Source organism: Triticum urartu, chromosome 2 (assembly GCF_003073215.2).
Source record: "Triticum urartu cultivar G1812 chromosome 2, Tu2.1, whole genome shotgun sequence".
Taxonomy (NCBI): Eukaryota; Viridiplantae; Streptophyta; class Magnoliopsida; order Poales; family Poaceae; genus Triticum; species Triticum urartu.
The window spans coordinates 639,977,330-639,994,007 of NC_053023.1; the positions used below are offsets into that span (position 1 = coordinate 639,977,330).

The 16,678-nt window shown below is 41.1% G+C and overlaps 1 long non-coding RNA gene across 1 annotated transcript in view; it reads right to left on the reverse strand.

Annotated features, from left to right (window-relative positions):
• The window catches only part of LOC125533836, a 16,149-nt gene extending 52 nt beyond the window's left edge, over positions 1 to 16,097 (reverse strand). The window contains exons 1-3 of the long non-coding RNA XR_007294372.1: positions 16,086 to 16,097; positions 3,794 to 3,797; positions 1 to 128 (exon numbers count right to left, since the gene is read on the reverse strand). The exon at positions 1 to 128 is cut by the window's left edge and continues 52 nt beyond it. This is a non-coding gene — a long non-coding RNA (uncharacterized LOC125533836). The remainder of the gene's footprint in view (positions 129 to 3,793; positions 3,798 to 16,085) is intronic.
• Positions 16,098 to 16,678: the final 581 nt, after the last annotated feature.

Sequence of the window (16,678 nt, forward strand, 5' to 3'; positions counted from 1 at the left end):
GGAATAAGCCCGCTAATATACCCAATGTACCCGCAGCAATATGATGAGAAGCTATTCCCCCCGGAACAAAAGGATCAAAACCTTCTGCACCCCACGCTGGATTTACAGCTTGTACTTTTCCAGTTAGTCTTCCCAAGAATCATGATGGACAAAGTGACAATGGAGAACCAGGAACGGGGAGCTCTCCCCTTTTTCCGCCCGACTCTTTGATCTTAAGAATGCTGGTTTTAAGAACGAGTGATTGCCCTTCTCCGACCCTTACTGCCCAACCGGAGAGCGGACGGCTAATGTGTTCCACTTATTGAACGCGAAGGGTTTGGTTAAAATATGCCAAATTCCGCCAAATACACAAATAAAACCCAACCATACATGCCCACCAATTATATCTTCTAAATCATCTACACTAACAATCCACCCTTCTCCACCAAAAGGAGATTTTAGTAAATAACCAAATATAACACTGGGACTAAGGGTCAAATTGGTAATTTTTCTTACATCTCCCCCCCAGGGGCCCAGGTATCATAGATTTAGTATCCTTTCTTGCATTTTCATAACTCGTGAAATGCCGAGTAGGCACGAATTCCCCGTCCCAGATTGTTTCTGATGAAACAAACGGTGAAATCATATAGTATTCCGTACGAGACAAAAGTTTATTAAAGAGAATAATGATATCTTATTCTTTCTCAGAAAACATAATAAAGTCTTAAGTCCAGTCAAATTGACTATCTTTATTTTCATGAAAAAATGGGATCTATCAAGCCTGTAGTAGGAATCTGGTTCACTGCTTTAGGTATTAGTACTATGGCTTTCAACCTAAATGGTTTCAATTTCAACCAATCTGTAGTTGATAGTCAAGGTCGCGTTATTAATACTTTAAAAACAACTCAAACAAAAACAGGGGATATTGCTGTGGTATAGTGGTCAAAACCTTCGGGAGATTATATAATGAATTTTTACCGACCAAAAGAAGTATTGTGCAAGAAAACGGAGTCCGAAGGGCACACGAGGTGGATACAAGGCATAGGGGTGCGCCCAGGGGGGTAGGGCGTGCCCCCTGCCTTGCCGATTCCTCATGCACTCTTCAGACTACTTTTAATTTTCCTAATTTTTAAATATTCCAAAACGGAGAAAATTTGCCATTAGAACAGTTTTGGAGTCGGTTTACTAACCGTACCACATACCTATTCCTTTTCGGAGTTTGAAACGTTCTGGAAAGTATCCCTTATGTACTACTCTGGTGTTATGGTATTAATAATATCTATCTCAACATTTATGGGAGTACCTGAAATATAATGTTTGATCCTTTGACCGTTTACCACCTTCGGGTTAGTGCTTTCGGCATTGTTGATCTTGATGGCACCGGAATGATCCACCTCCTCGATAATGTAAGGACCTTCCCATTTTGAGAGAAGCTTTCCTACAAAAAATCTTAAACGAGAGTTGTATAGTAAAACATGATCACCTACATTAAACTCATGCTTTTGTATTCTTTTGTCATGCCATCTTTTAACCTTTTCTTTAAACAACTTGGCATTTTCATAGGCTTGGGTTTTCCATTCATCAAGTGAGCTGATGTCAAATAACCTCTTCTCACCGGCATATTTGAAATCATAGTTGAGCTCTTTGATTGCCCAATAAGCTTTATGTTCTAGATCAAGAGGTAAGTGACATGCTTTTCCATAAACCATTTTATATGGAGACATACCCATAGGGTTTTTATAAGCAGTTCTATAAGCCCATAATGCATCATCAAGTTTCTTAGACCAATTATTTCTAGATCTATTAACAGTCTGTTGCAAAATCAATTTAATCTCTCTATTGCTCAATTCTACTTGACCACGACCGAGGGTGATATGGGGATGCAATTCTATGGTTGACATCATATTTTGCAAACATTTTACGGAAAGCACCATGAATAAAATGTGAACCACCATCAGTCATTAAATATCTAGGGACTCCAAACCTCAGAAAAATAACTTCTTTAAGCATCTTAATAGAAGTGTTATGATCAGCACTACTAGTTGGAATAGCTTCTACCCACTTAGTAATGTAATCAACAACAACTAAAATATGTGTATACCCATTAGAGGAAGGAAAAGGTCCCATATAATCAAAGCCCCAAAACGTCAAATGGTTCAATAACAAGTGAATAATTCGTAGGCATTTCCCGACGTTTACTAATATTGCCAATTCTCTGGCATTCATCACAAGACAAGAAAAACTTATGAGCATCCTTGAAGAGAGTAGGCCAGTAAAAACCAGATTGTAATACCGTGTGTGCAGTTCTATCTCTAGCATGGTGTTCTCCGTAGGTCTCGGAGTGACACTTGAGTAGGATCTGTTCCTATTCATGCTCAGGTACACAACATCTAATAACGCCATCTACTCCTTTATAAAGGCGTGGGTCATCCAAAAAGTAATGTCTTAAATCATAGAAAACCTTTTTCTTTTGCTGGTATGTGAAACTAGGTGGTATAAATTTAGCAACAATGTAATTAGCATAATCAACATACCATGGAGTATTACGAGAAGCATTTATGATAGCTAATTGCTCATCAGGAAAGCAATCATCAATATATAGTGGGTCATCAAGAACATTTTCTAACCTAGACAAGTTGTCTGCAACGGGGTTCTCAGCTCCCTTTCTATCAATAATGTGCAAGTCAAATTCTTGCAGCAAGAGAACCCATCTAATAATTCTAGGTTTAGCATCTTTCTTTTCCATAAGGTATTTAATAGCAGCATGATCACTGTGAACAGTTACTTTGGAATCAACAATATAAGATGTGAACTTATCACAGGCAAATACAACTGCTAAAAATTCTTTTTCAGTAGTAGCATAATTTCTCTGGGCACTGTCTAGAGTTTTACTAGCATAATGAATAACATTCAATTTCTTATCAACTCTCTGTCCTAGAGTAGCACCAACATCATAATCACTAGCATCACACATAATTTCAAATGGTAAATTCCAACCAGGTGGTTGAACAATAGGTGCAAAAATCAAGGCTTTCTTAAGTATTTCAAATGCTTCTACACAATCATCATCAAAAACAAAAGGAACATCTTTTTGCAAGAGATTAGTGAGAGGCCTAGAAATTTTAGAGAAGTCTTTAATAAACCTCCTATAGAAACCAGCATGACCAAGGAAACTTCTTATACCTTTGATATCTTTAGGACACAACATCTTTTCAATAGCGTCTACTTTAGCTTTATCAACTTCAATACCTCTTTCAGAAATTTTATGCCCTAAGACAATGCCTTCATTAACCATAAAGTGGCACTTCTCCCAATTCAAAACAAGATTAGTTTCTTCACATCTCTGCAAAACTCGATGAAGGTTGCTTAAGCAATCATCAAAAGAAGTTCCGTAAACGGAGAAATCATCCATGAAAACCTCAACAATCTTTTCACAAAAGTCAGAGAAAATAGTAGTCATACATCTTTGAAAGGTAGCGGGTGCATTGCATAAACCAGAAGGCATATGTCTATAAGAGAAAGTACCGAAATGGAAGGTCAAAGTTGTCTTTTCTTGATCCTCTTTTGACACAGGTATTTGAGAAAAACCAGAATAACCATCTAGAAAGCAAAAATGTGTATGTTTGGATAGTCTTTCTAGGATTTGATCAATAAAAGGTAGAGGGTAATGATCTTTCCTAGTAGCTTTGTTTAATTTGTGAAAATCAATTACCATTCTATAACCTATAACAACTCTTTGAGGGATCAATTCATTCTTATCATTAGGAACAACAGTAATACCTCCCTTCTTAGGGGCACAATGAACAAGACTTACCCATCTACTATCAGCAATAGGATAAATTATACCTGCCTCCAGAAGCTTTAATATTTCATTTCTTACCAATTCTTTCATCTTAGGATTTAACCATCGTTGATGATCAGCAACTGGTTTAGCATCAGGCTCCATATTAATTTTGTGCTGACATAGAGTGGGACTAATGCCCTTAATATAATCAAGAGTATATCCAATAGTGGCACGGTGCTTGTTTAGAGTTTTCAATAATTTCTTCTCTTCATGCTCTGAAAGGTTAGCACTAATAATAACATGATATATCTTCTTTTCATCAAGATAAGCATATTCCAAAGTATGATGTAATTGTTTAAGCTCAAACACGGGATCACCCTTGGGTGGAGGAGGATCTCCAAGGATTTCAACATGCAAATTGTGTTTCAAAATAGGCATTTGGTTAAAGAATATTCCATCTAATTCCTTTCTTTCATTCATAAACATATCATTTTCATGGTCTAGCAAATATTGTTCTAAAGGATCGGTAGGAGGCACGACAACAGAAGCAAGACCAATAGTTTCATCCTTACTAGGCAATTCTTTATCATGGGGTTGTCTACGAAATTTAGAGAAATTAAAATCATGAGACACATCCCCAAAACTTACAGTAACAATTTCTTTCTCACAGTCTATCTTAGCATTAACAGTGTTGAAGAAAGGTCTACCAAATATAATGGGACAAAAATTATCTTGTGGGGAATCAAGAGCAAGAAAATCAGTAGGGTATTTTATTTTCCCACACAAGACTTCAACATCTCTAAAAATCCTAATTGGTGATATAGTATCTCTATTGGCAAGCTTAATAGTAACATCAATATCTTCCATCTCAGCAGGTGCAATATCATTAATTTCTTGATATAAGGTAAAAGGAATTGCACTCACACTAGCACCCACATCACATAAGCCATGATAACAATGATCTCCTATTTTAAGAGAAACAACAGGCATGGCAACAATAGGTCTATGTTTATCTTTAGTATCGGGTCTAGCAATTCTAGCAGCTTTGTCACATAAATAAATAACATGCCCATCAATATTATCAACCAAGAGATCTTTAACCAGAGCAATACTAGGTTCAACTTTAATTTTTTCAGGGGGTGTAGGTGTTCCAGTATAACTCTTACAAACCATAGCTGAAGCTTTAGCATGATCCTTTATCCTAACAGGAAAATGTGGTTTCTCAATATAAGCAGTAGGAACAATAGGATCAACATTATAAGTAACAATTTATTCTTTAGCTCTAATAGGTTCTACTACTTTTACTTCAATGGGAGGATGATATTAAACCACTTATCCTTTGGGAGATCAACATGAGTAGCAAAAGATTCACAGAAAGAAGCTACTATCTCAGAGTCAAGTCCATATTTAGTGCTAAATTCACGGAAAACATCGGTATCCATGAAAGATTTAACACAATCAAACTTAAGGTTTATATCTAACTCATTACATTCGTCGAGTTCCCAATATTCAGAGTTGCGTTTAATTCTTTCCAATAAATCCCATTTGAATTCAATAGTCTTCTTCATAAAAGAACCAATGCAAGAAGTATCGAGCATGGATTGATCATTACAAGAAAGCTGAGCATAAAAATTCTAAATAATAATTTCTCTTGAGAGATCATGATTGGGGCATGAATATAACATTAATTTAAGCCTCCCCCAAGCTTGAGCGATACTTTCTCCTTCACGAGGCCAACAATTATAAATATAATTCCGATCACGCTGAACTAGATGCATAGGATAAAACTTCTGATGAAATTCCAATTTCAATCGATTGTAGTTCCAAGTCCCAATATCATCGCATAGCCTATACTATGTCAATGCCTTTACCTTCAAAGATAAAGGCAAGACCTTCTTCTTGACATCATCTTCGGGCAAACCTACAAGTTTAATTAATCCACAAACTTCATCCACATAGATCAGATGCATATCAGGACGTAATGTTCCATCTCCCGCATAAGGATGAGCTAGCAGTTTCTCTATCATACCCGAAGGAATTTCATAATAAATATTTTCAGTAGGTTTAGTAGGTTGAGGAGCAACTCTTTGCTCTACCAGTCAAGGTGAAGATACCCCAAACAAGCCCCTAAAAGGATTATTTTCCATAGTGACAAGTGACAATAAATTTCAACACATAATATAATTGTTTCCTTACCAAATTCCACTTACCAAAGGCGCTTCACTCCTCGGCAACGGCGCCAGAAAAAATTCTTGATGACCCACAAGTTGTAACAACCTGGTTTTCGGCCCTTTCCTTTTTCTTTTTGATTCATTGGTTTTTGCTCTGTTTTTATTTTTGGAGTGGTTCTGTGGTCTTGCCACCTGGGAAATCATCCTCATTCCCCCCTCCCAAGTGGCTCATCATTCTAAAAACCTTGCCAAGATCATGTCACTTCATTGCTTTACCAAACCCTAATTTCTTTTTCTCAGGAATATTCCTTTTTCTATAAAAGGAATAACCTCAAGTGCCCTAGGTTGTGAAGCAACCCATATTTCTGTCCATCCAAAAATTCCCAAATAATTCTCATAATTTCTTTGGGTCATATGTTGCTCAAATATGCCCAAACTTTCCTGTCCTAGCCCAATAATAATTCCCCAATAATTATTCTTCATTTCTGTCCAGAGGGGCACTTTGTGAAGGAAGTGCCATTTATCCAACCTTGTTTGCTCCCAAACATTTGCGACATTATCTTATGTCAAATAATTGCCCCATGCAAAAATTCAACTTTATTTGCCTAGCCAATATTCCTCTATGATTTTTCAAAGTTTCTATCAGACAGAAGGCTTTGTGAAGGAAGTACTAGCTAGGGTTATCCAAATGAGTTGAAATTTTGCAAACTCCTTAATGTTCTCATATTAGCACATCCCTCCAAATTTCAGCTCCATCCCGTGACCAATGTGAGCACAAGATCAAATCTTTGATTCTGTCAACATTTTCAGGTTGTGAAGCAAGTATTTTTATATTGCTTCATTCTGGCTGAACATTTGCCAGAGAATTCTCTTTACCATAAAACCTCTCTCCACAAAATTTGGGATCAATTCATCACGCAAATATTTCTCTAGAATTTTTGCAAGTTTCTGGACAGAGGGAATAGCTGTGAAGGAAGTACCATTTTGGTGAATCCATTTGGTGCAAAAATTTAACATCTTCTTATGACCAAATAACTTAGCCTTGCCAAATTTTAGCTCAAGTGGCATCTCCATGTGAGTGCACCTTCCTAATCAAGTTTCTGGACCCATAATGTGAGTTACAAAGCAACTATATTAGTGTGTGCTCCATTATGCCCCAAAACCTCCAGGATCATAGTCCTTCCTAAGCTAATCATCTCAGACAAATCCATTTGGTCTAAGCACTTTCCTGTTGATCAGCAGTGCACGACCAAGTTTACTGCAGTAAACTTCAGACGATGATTACCATTTAACCATACCATTTTTCATCGATCTACGACCGCAGTCGAAACCTTCCCCGAAAGAACTTACCACTAGAAAATAGGTTCCAGCCCATCTCCCCCGCTACATGCCAGTGCACGCGGTGACCGCGTTATCGGCATCACAGTGCCGCACTTTGTGCGTAGTGGCCGCGTCCAGGGCGTCGTTTCCGCTTCGTCCGCTCCCCTCTCATCGTCTTCGCGCACATGACCACATCCAATGGCTTCATCTCGTCATCGCCGTTCCCCTGGACCCCTCTCCCCCTCCGGCAACTTCCTTACCGAAGCAAGCCACCGCGCGCCCATGGCGAACAGTGGTGGTTTGGCTCGGAGCTCGCCGTCTTCTTCCTCCCTGCACTCCCTTGGCCACCTCTTCCCCGTGAGCTCTCCCTGCTGTTCCCTCTCGTCGCCTAACCCTGAGCTCATGCGCGTGCACACGCGTCCGCGGTGACGATAGCACGGCACACTCCTCCCCCGCCTATATAAGCCCACCCCGAGACCCCCCGTGCTCACCAGCCTCCTCTACTCTCTCCTAGCTTCCTCCCCGACCACCCAAGCGAGCTCGAGGAGCTCTCATTCCCTCCCCTCGTCGCCACGGCCGTCGCTCTGTCCCAGCTAAATTCGCTCAAAGCCATCCTCCTCCTTGTATTCTGCTACCTCTTGAGCACTGCGTTGGTTTTCCCTTGAAGAGGAAAGGGTAATGCAGTAGAGCAGCATAAGTATTTCCCTCAGTTTTTGAGAACCAAGGTATCAATCTAGTAGGTGAACACGCATGAGTCACCTCATACCTACACACACAAATAAGAACCTCGCAACCAACGCGATAAAGGGGTTGTCAATCCCTTCACGACCACTTGCAAGAGTGAGATCTGACAGAGATGATATTAATAAGATAAATATTTTTGGTATTTTTATGATATAGATTGAAAGTAAAAGATAGCAAAATAAAGTAGATTGGAAATTTGTATGATGGAAAATAGACCCGGGGCCATAGGTTTCACTAGTGGTTTCTCTCAAGATAGCATAAGTATTACGGTGGGTGAACAAATTACCATCGAGCAATTGATAGAAAAGCGAACAATTATGAGAATATCTAGGCATGATCATGTATATAGGCATCATGTCCGAGACAAGTAGACTGAAACGATTCTGCATCTACTACTATTACTCCACACATCGACCGCTATCCAGCATGCATCTAGAGTATTAAGTTCATAAGAACAGAGTAACGCCTTAAGCAAGATGACATGATGTAGAGGGATAAACTCATGCAATATGATGTAAACCCCATATTTTTATCCTCAATGGCAACAATACAATATGTGTCGTTTCCCTTTTTGTCACTGGGATTGAGCACCGCAAGATTGAACCCAAAGCTAAGCACTTCTCCCATTGCAAGAAAGATCAATCTAGTAGGCCAAACCAAACTGATAATTCGAAGAGACTTGCAAAGATAAACCAATCATACATAAAAGAATTCAGAGAAGATTCAAATATTGTTCATAGATAATCTGGATCATAAACCCACAATTCATCGGATCTCGACAAACACACCGCAAAAAGATTACATCGAATAGATCTCCAAGAGAATCGAGGAGAACTTTGTATTGAGCTCCAAAGAGAGAGAAGAAGCCATCTAGATACTAGCTATGGACCCAAAGGTCTGAAGTAAACTACTCACACATCATCGGAGAGGCCATGGAGTTGATGTAGAGGCCCTCCGTGATCAATTCCCCCTCCAGCGGAGCTCCGGAAAAGGCCCCAAGATGGGATCTCTTGGGTACAGAAGGTTGCGGCGGTGGAATTAGGTTTTCGTGGTGCTCCTAGATGTTTGCGGGGTATATGGATATATATAGGAGGAAGAAGTAGGTCGGTGGAGCAATGAGGGGCCCACAAGGGTGGTGGGCGCGGCCAGGGGGGTAGGCGCGCCCCCTGCCTCGTGGCCTCCTCGATTGTTTCTTGACGTCCACTCCAAGTCTCCTAGATCACATTTGTTCCAAAATAACACTCCCGAAGGTTTCATTCCGTTTGGTATTCCTTTTCGGCGAAACTCTAAAGTAGGCAAAAAACAGCAATTTGGGTTGGGCCTCCGATTAATAGGTTAGCCCTAAAAATAATATAAAAGTGTAAAAATAATCCCATTAACATCCAAAATAGATAATATAATAGCATGGAACAATAAAAAAATATAGATACGTTGGAGACATATCAGCATCCCCAAGCTTAATTCCTGCTCGTCCTCGAGTAGGTAAATGATAAAAACAGAATTTTTGATGTGGAATGCTTCCTAACATATTTCTCAATGTAATTTTTCTTTATTGTGGCATGAGTGTTCAGATCCGAAAGATCCAAGATAAAAGTTTAATATTGACATATAAATAATACTTGAAGCACACTAACTAAGCAATCATGTCTTCTCAAAATAATATGGACAAAGAAAGTTATCCCTACAAAATCATATAGTCTGGCTATGCTCTTTCTTCATCACACAAAATATTAAATCATGCACAACCCCGATGACAAGCCAAGCAATTGTTTCATACTTTTGATGTTCTCAAACTTTTTCAATCTTCACGCAATATATGAGCGTCAGCCATGGATATAGCACTATGGTGGAATAGAATGGTGGTTGTGGAGATGACAAAAAAGGAGAAGATAGTCTCACATCAACTAGGAGTATCAACGGGCTATGGAGATGCCCATTAATAGATATCAATGTGAGTGAATAGGGATTGCCATGCAACGGATGCACTAGAGCTATAAGTGTATGAAAGCTCAACAAAAGAAACTAAGTGGGTGTGCATCCAACTTGCTTGTTCACAAAGACCTAGGGCAATTTGAGGAAGCCCATCATTGGAATATATAAGCCAAGTTCTATAATGTAAAATTCCAACTAGTTTATGAAAGTGACAACATAAGAGACTCTCTATCATGAAGATCATGGTGCTACTTTGAAGCACAAGTGTGGAAAAAGGATAGTAACATTGTCCCTTCTCTCTTTTTCTGTCATTTTATTTCATTTTTTTATTTGGGCCTTCTTCTTTTTCTTTTCTTTTTGGCCTCTTTTTTTTCGTCCGGAGTCTCATCCGACTTGTGAGGGAATCATAGTCTCCATCATCCTTTCCTCACTGGGACAATGCTCTAATAATGATGATCATCACACTTCTTTTTACTTACAACTCAAGAATTGCGACTCAATACTTAGAACAAAATATGACTCTATGTGAATGCCTCCGGCGGTGTACCGGGATATGCAATGAATCAAGAGTGACATGTATAAAAAATTATGAACGGTGGCTTTGCCACAAATACGATGTCAACTACATGATCACGCAAAGCAATATGACAATGATGAAGCGTGTCATAGCAAACGGAGCGGTGGAAAGTTGCATGGCAATATATCTCGGAATGGCTATGGAAATGCCATAATAGGTAGGTATGGTGGCTGTTTTGAGGAAGGTATATGGTGGGTTTATGGTACCAGTGAAAGTTGCGCAGTACTAGAGAGGCAAGCAAAAGTAGAAGGGTGAGGGTGCGTCTAATTCATGGACTCAACATTAGTCATAAAGAACTCACATACTTATTGCAAAAATCTATTAGTTACCGAAACAAAGTACTACGCGCATGCTCCTAGGGGGATAGATTGGTAGGAAAAGACCATCGCTCATCCCCGACCGCCAGTCACAAGGAAGGCAATCAATAAATAAGGCCCTCCATGATCAATGCCCCCTCCGGCGGAGCTCCGGAAAAGGCCCAAGATCGGATCCCTTGGATACAGAAGGTTGCGGCGGTGGAATTAGGTTTTTGTCGTGATCTTGGATGTTTGTGGGGTATATGGATATATATAGGAGGAAGAATTAGGTCGATGGAGCAACGAGGGGCCCATGAGGGTGGAGGGCGCGCCCAGGGGGGTAGGCGCGCCCCCTGCCTCATGGAATCCTTGATTGTTTCTTGACGTCCACTCCAAGTCTCCTGGATCACGTTTGTTCCAAAAAACGCTCCGAAAGGTTTCATTCCGTTTGGACTCCGTTTGATATTCCTTTTTGGCGAAACTCTAAAATAGGCAAAAATAGCAATTTGGGTCGGGCCTCCGGTTAATAGGTTAGTCCCAAAAATAATACAAAAGTGTAAAAATAAGCCCATTAACATCCAAAATAGATAATATAATAGCATGGAACAATCAAAATTTATAGTTACGTTGGAGATGTATCTTATTCTTGCACCTCGAGAGCCCCTCTCTACCTCCCGCGACCCTTCCCTGCTGTTTCCCTCATCCTTCGGCGCACCAGGGAGTCGTGCCCGTCGCCGTGCGACGTGGCCGTTCGCTGCGGTCAAAGCTGCTCCCGCTCCTGTCGTCTTTAGCAACCGGGAGGCCGACCAGGCGATGAGGCTAGGTCCCTCGAGCTCGTTGGTGTGCCGAGCGCCGCGGGAGGCGGCCGAAATCGCCGACAAGCCCCGTCGGGATCCTCCTCTGCCGCGACCGAACGCCGGCGCAAGAGATTGAAGGCGCTGACCTGGCTAGGTGGGCACCACCGCCCGCGGACCCCACTCATCAACCACACAGCCCATTGACCCGCCCTCGCTTACGTGGATTAGTGTAAACGTATTCCCCAGAGTGCGTTTTCGCTAACCGAAAGCGTAAGCAGCTGCGATTGTGGGCTGGATTGCGCTTTCATTTCACCGAAAGCGTATTTCCTCGAGTGCATGTTCTGTTTTTCCGTCTAAGGGCCTGTTTGTGATTATTTTGTTACAGATAGGTCCCTGGTAGAAAAAACCCTTATAACTTTTTGCCCATAGCTCCAAATTAGGTGAATCCAAAGCCCACTTCTTTGTTTCATCGAGCTCGTTCTGATGGAATCATTTTCACCATGTTTTGACATTCTAAAAATGACCATTTTCCCTTGCCATTATTCAGCCCCTTCGAGAGAGAAAGATTTCTGGCGATTCTTTCCGCGAGCTTCTCGCGCTTCTTCCCGGTGAGTTCTTCCACCCCAGGCAAGCCACACCCTCCATTTGCATGATTGCAATGCAGTGACATGGTTATTTATTTGAACTTATTTACAATATTGCAGTAGCTATGTATGATCTTGTTGATGGCATTTCTCGAAGTATTGTTTGATCTTGCTATTGCCATAATATTATTTGGAATTCTAGGTTTAATATTTTGCATTTTGTGAGGATAACATGTTGCCTTTGGACTCTTAGTGGCTATTATGATTATTTTCATGTTGGTATCTGGTATTATATTTTTGGAGTATTACTTTGGATATCATGTTGCCTTTGGATTATTAGTGGCTAGTGTTATTTTCATCATGATGCTAGATAATATTGTGTTTTGGAGTATGATGTTGGAGATGATGCTTGCATGTGGATCATAGTTGGATAGTTAGTTCTTGATATGCGAGTAGTAGTTTTATCGTTCTTGGATTCATCATGATAGTAGTGTTATGCTGTCCTCAAAGTATTTTGGTAAGACGATATTAAGCTTTGGATTATTTGTTGGATATTGCTGTGACTTGGATTATAGGTTGATAGATGATATCGGAGTATCAATTAATACTGCTATATTTTGAGGATAAATTATGTCATTAAGTTGGTCAGGTGCCACTGAAACGTACTTTTTCCAGTGCAACCACATTTGCCTTTTATGGGAAGGCCCTAATGCGGTCTATTGTCGTGCCTCTCGCTAGTGCCTCCAACGAGGGAAGGTTATGCGCGAGCACTACCCTGATCAGGTAGGACGGCATAAGCCTTGTGTGCCCGTAGTTGGTATTGAGATCTCTTGTCCCCATTTGGAACCGTTTTTGTTTTGCCATGACGGTGGCCGTTGGTGCCTTTGGTAGGTACGAGGCGACGCAGGTCTGAACTCAAAAAGGGGTGTTGGTCGGAGTGGCTGGGAGAGTGTCATGGCAGTAGGTCAGTTTTGTCGGAACGCCATTGGTCCACCCGAATGGGAGTGCGAGGCCATGGGTTCCGTGGTGTGGGTAAAGTGCGCTACCTCTACAGAGTGTGTGTGTTTAATCTATCGATAGCCGCGTCCTCGGTCAATGGGCACAAGTTCGTACTAGGTCACACCATTCGATCAACACTCACATGATAGAATGACTTATAGGTGATTTATATGTTGATGTACTTTGAGCAGTAACAGTTTGGCAGGACGTTGATGATGATCTTGGGATGATCTTGAGGATGATCATTCAGTTTGTGGTGTGGTCACGAGGTGATCATGTGGATGTTCCGTTTGTGATCCGTGAGTGATCACCGTTTGGTTACGAGGTAAGCCGTTGGACCAAGTGTGGTTCCATTGGTGATCCGGGAGTGATCACCGTTTGGTTTTGATCACGAGGTGATCGAGATAGTATATTACTTGGTCGGTTAGCCAAGAGTGATATGGTTATGGAGATCTAAGATGTTGGTTTATCAGCATGGTAGTAGTTTCATACCATGCTTAGTAGATGCTTCATCATAGCAGTTTTTAATTTATTTAACCTGTTTATTGCTATGTTATTGTCTTGCCTTGATGTTTATGGTTGTTATGAGCTTGCAAGTACATTCAATGTTCCGACCTGGCATGTCATGCCAGATTGTAGGTGATGCCATGATTGCTTGATTGTTTGTCGAGGCGTCCATTCATGCGAGCTAGATCGTGTCCCAGCCAGAGTCCCTACCGAGTGGAGTTCACCACCTTTGTCGTTGTTCCGCTGCTATAAGTATTCCGCTGCTACGAGTTGTTCTGCTGCTAGCATAGAGCAAGTGCAGTATCGCAGGCGTAGTATCGCCATGTTGATGTGCTTCTTTGTAACATCAGACCCTTGTATTATTATTCTTGTAATAAGAGCTGATTTGTTCTATGTGAAGCAGTGCCGTATTCCAGAGACTTCTCCTCGATCTCTGGGCTAGAATACGGGGCGTTCCGGTTTCTCTGAGCTGGGGTGCCACAACGCTTGGTATCTGAGCAGGTCTGGCTGTAGGACGCCCTAGTCAGCGTGAGCGGTAGAAACCGGTAGTAATCGGTAGTATAGAGTTTATCTTGGTTGTTGCATTTGGTTGCTGCATTTGTTTGTTGCACAACATGCATATAGCCTTAGTATTTGTTTCTAACGGTTTATCTGGTGAGTGTAGCTGGCATCGGCTCGGATCCACTACAGCTCAGCCTTTGCATCTCTCTAGTTTTTCTTTCTTGCTCGTTCTTTGGTGTTTGCATCATTTCTGTCCCAGCAGAGTGATGCCAAGTGATCCCGACCATGTTTGCAAAATGGTGCTCTGGTATCGCGCTGAATTCCTTCCTTCAGCCCCATTTTTATTCGGTGGTAGACATGCTTCTATCCCGGATTCTCCCTTTTATCTTGTCGTGTTGACAACCCTTAATGGTCTCAGTCATCATAAAAAGGGCAGTGTCAGCAGCCTCAGTTTTTTTCCATGCTATCCTTATTTCTTGGAGGAGTATGGATATTTTCCGTCTGCTTGATAATAATGTGGCAACGACAATTGTGTCCTGCTACCTGGTTATCAAGTACGTCCTCGCCTCCGAGCTAGTCCAGGTTGCTACCTGGCTAAGCTAGCACTTGGTGTAGCGTTGTTCACACCAATTCTTCCACACATTTATTCGTCCTCGTGCACATCGTCACAACATGCTAGATCATAGAACCGGAGATCTCGCGAGATTTGTGTGCTTAAGTAGGCATGCATATTGTGTGACTAACAGTAATATGTGACACTGATTGTGTGTGAATTGATTGTTGTTGTGTGATTTTGTTTAGTTGAGTTTTCTTTTGTTTTTTTCTTTTGGACCCGGTGTTACATTATTTTCCCCCTATAAAGAGTTGCTCATCAACCGACACCGGACCCGAAGAATCAGCAAGGAGTACAAATATTTGGAAACTCAGCTAAACAAAATGGAATTCTCAGCCGACTGAGTGAAATGGGGAATATCTGATTTTGAGGCTGATAATCAATTTTGCATTAATGTGCACTCCTCACAACCGTACTGAGAACTCAAGTCTACATTAGTACAAAATCCTCACAACAGTAATGATCAAGTCAAGCAGCAAGACAGGTCAGGTACAAGCTCAACAGTATATTTTCATCCAAAGGTATGGATCATATATAAAATTTTGGCTCAGGAATGCATGATGCTTGAAATATATTATCATCTGAAATAACGTCAGAATGTGATACGCTCAAGGAAGACAGTCAAACAAATTTTCTCACGCAAATAATCAGCCACAGAATATTATGGGCGTGTATGTAGATTTCAGTCTGCATATTAGTATGAAGCTTTGGATGTAAGAAACTCAGTCTTCTTCCACACGTTATCAGAAGAAATTTATGATGCAAGGCTCCTCAATTTTCCTCAGCATGATATGTGAACAAATTCCGGTCCGAGAATACCCAGTCTTTCACAGCAAGATACCTTAGTAAAATCTTTTGACAGACGGAAAATGAATCTCTCTCAACAAGCAACCTGAGGAGAAACTTCTCAAGTACGGAAACCCGGCTTCTCCAGCACCATCCTCAGGTCAAGCTTCGTGTGTAAGCTATAGAGCCTTCTTCTGCACGATACCCAGACAAAAGATTTGAGCAGAAGTTAACAAGTCTTCCTCAGGAAGCTACTCGGATGGCTTCTTCCGTAATCCACTCAGTCCGCGTCAGTATCACACTAATGCACCATCCCCAGAGATTATATGACGAGTTGGCAATAATTGACAGTGCAGTTCAAGGATCAGATTTGCAATAAAGTTTTTTCCAGAGGTACGGCCAGGATCCAATAGATATACCTAAAGGAAAGTATGGATCCCATAGCCTCATGAATCATGCAAATGAATATAAACAGAGATAGATTTCATATAATACAAGGATCGACAAGATCTAGAGATGACATTACAAAATCAACAATCTTGACAATGGTCATCAAGGTCATTATTCCCGCAACTGCCAAGGAGATGTCCTAATACCTTGTCACCTTCTTGTATGGTTGGCGTAAACAACGAGCTCTATACAGCTGCAAACCCTGGGTATATGTCATATGTGTGCGGACCCAGGTCAGAAAACAGGCACAAGGAATAATGTAAAAATATTGCACTAATCACGTCCATGGTCATACGAAGAATCAAGGACAGGTGTGGCCAAATTATTTCAGTAAGGAATCCTAACAAAGAAAATCGTGACCGTTAAAGGGTGAGATTGACAGCAAAGGTATGATGATTTTTGCACGACCATCAGGGTCCGGATACCCAAATCAGTTGGAGGCACCAGAGTATTAGTTAATACTGTTATATTTTGAGGATAAATTCCTTCATTAAGTTGGTAAGGTGCCACTTAAATAGACTTTTTCCAGTGCAACCACATTTTCCTTTTATGGGAAGGCCCTAATGCGGTCTATTGTTGTGCCTCTCGCCGGTGCCTCCAACGAGGGAAGGTTATGCGCGGGCGCTACCCTGATCAGG